Raw genomic sequence first — 2,613 nt, forward strand, 5'->3', positions numbered from 1 at the left:
GGTTGTGGCATGATCATCACCCCTTGGAGTGATTTATGTTCTCTTTCTCTCTCTCTCTGTATATCATTCTCTGGCAAGTAAAAAGACTGCATAATTCAAATAATGTAAAAGCATATTGAAAAAAGTCACACATGTGTTTTCAGTATTTTTAAAAACTCTGCTATACTATTGAGAAGTCCTCACTGGAAACTAATGAAACATATTTAAGTCAGAATATAATCTATTCATATCAATTATCTTACATTGTTGACCTTGTTTAAATAATTTTCTTTTTAATTACTTTTCTATTTTTATCTTACTATTTTCATGTGCAATTTGGTAAATGTATCAAATAATTAATATAAGTTCCACTTTATTCATTAAAAAAATAAAGAGAATGATAGATGACAACCAAAGGAAAGGTTACAGATTTATGACTGAGAATAAATATTTTCTTTCCAAATTTAGTTTACCTTTTGTAACCATTATTTATTTTCTCATTTGCAGATGAAATATGTCTAACATGTGTTTTCTACATATTGACCAAAACAAATTGCATCAAAAGAGCAGCATAACTGAGTTTGTGTTACTTGGAATGACATAGGATCCCAAGAGGCAGAAAATGGTCTTTTCAATATTCTTAATTTTCTATGCAGTAACCGTGGTGGGGAATATGCTCATTATTGTGACTATTAAGATTCTTCGGACACTTAGGGTCTCATGTTCTTTTCATTTTATGTGTCCTTTGCTGAGTCCTGTTTTTCAACTTCTACAACTTCTAGATTGACAGCAGATGCTCTCTCTGAAAAGAACATCATATTCTACAATAAGTGCATGACATAAGTTTTTGCACTGCATTTATTTGGCTACATGGAAATCTTTGTCCTCATTCTCATGGCTGATGATCGCTACATGGCCATCTGCGAGCCTTTACGTTACCCAACCATCATGTGCAGGCAAGTCTGCATCACCTTGATTGATTGTTCTTACCTGGATAGGGTCTTTCATACATAGAATAGTTCAGATTATTCTGGCTAAATCCTTCTGTGTATGAAATTTGATAGATCATATAGCTGCGATTTGGAGTCATTGTTGAAACTTGCCTGCATGGACACTTACATGATCAACCTGCTGCTTGTGTCTAACAATGGGGCAATTTGTTCAAGCAGTTTTATAATTTTCATGATTTCATACTTTGTTATCTTGCACTCATCGTGAATTCACAGTGCAGAAGGGATGAAAAAAGGTCTTTCCACTTCCACTTCTCACATCATAGTAGTCATCTTATCCTTTGGGCCATGCATATTCATATATACACGTCCCTCAACCACATTCCCCATGGACAAGTTGGTGGCAGTATTTTATACCATGGAATATCCTTTCTCAACCCATTCATCTACACACTAAGATATCCTGAAGCAAAAACTGCCATGAAAAAGTTGTGGCAATCCAGATTATCTCAGAAAAGAAAAAATAAATTGAAGGCCTTGCATGATTAACTTTTTAATATTGATTTGTCTAGAGTAATGTCAATATCAAATATGATAATGTCTGACTATCGTGGGAATAACATGTTGCTGTGTATGAGTTTGTGGGTTTCTGCTTTTTGTTTATTTGTTTTATCTATAAGCACAGTGAATGTGTAGGCATTGTCTTTTGTGTCAAAGCTAGATAGAGTATAGATCAAATCAAATAATTATGGAACAATAGTCTTTTCACTTCAGATTAGCTGCCTTTCTTGCCATGCTATACATGAAGAATAAGTCCAACTCCCCATATGTACTCATTTAAGTCAGAATATAATCTATTCATATCAATTATCTTACATTGTTGACCTTGTTTAAATAATTTTCTTTTTAATTACTTTTCTATTTTTATCTTACTATTTTCATGTGCAATTTGGTAAATGTATCAAATAATTAATATAAGTTCCACTTTATTCATTAAAAAAATAAAGAGAATGATAGATGACAACCAAAGGAAAGGTTACAGATTTATGACTGAGAATAAATATTTTCTTTCCAAATTTAGTTTACCTTTTGTAACCATTATTTATTTTCTCATTTGCAGATGAAATATGTCTAACATGTGTTTTCTACATATTGACCAAAACAAATTGCATCAAAAGAGCAGCATAACTGAGTTTGTGTTACTTGGAATGACATAGGATCCCAAGAGGCAGAAAATGGTCTTTTCAATATTCTTAATTTTCTATGCAGTAACCGTGGTGGGGAATATGCTCATTATTGTGACTATTAAGATTCTTCGGACACTTAGGGTCTCATGTTCTTTTCATTTTATGTGTCCTTTGCTGAGTCCTGTTTTTCAACTTCTACAACTTCTAGATTGACAGCAGATGCTCTCTCTGAAAAGAACATCATATTCTACAATAAGTGCATGACATAAGTTTTTGCACTGCATTTATTTGGCTACATGGAAATCTTTGTCCTCATTCTCATGGCTGATGATCGCTACATGGCCATCTGCGAGCCTTTACGTTACCCAACCATCATGTGCAGGCAAGTCTGCATCACCTTGATTGATTGTTCTTACCTGGATAGGGTCTTTCATACATAGAATAGTTCAGATTATTCTGGCTAAATCCTTCTGTGTATGAAATTTGATAGATCATAT

The 2,613-nt window shown here is 33.3% G+C and overlaps 1 pseudogene; it reads left to right on the forward strand.

Annotated features, from left to right (window-relative positions):
* The first annotated feature begins 502 nt into the window (after window positions 1–502).
* LOC106733987 (olfactory receptor 4C11-like) lies at window positions 503–1,478 on the forward strand (annotated as a pseudogene).
* Window positions 1,479–2,613: the final 1,135 nt, after the last annotated feature.

The sequence above is a fragment of the Tupaia chinensis genome, unplaced genomic scaffold (assembly GCF_000334495.1).
Source record: "Tupaia chinensis unplaced genomic scaffold, TupChi_1.0 Scaffold146920_1, whole genome shotgun sequence".
Taxonomy (NCBI): domain Eukaryota; kingdom Metazoa; phylum Chordata; class Mammalia; order Scandentia; family Tupaiidae; genus Tupaia; species Tupaia belangeri.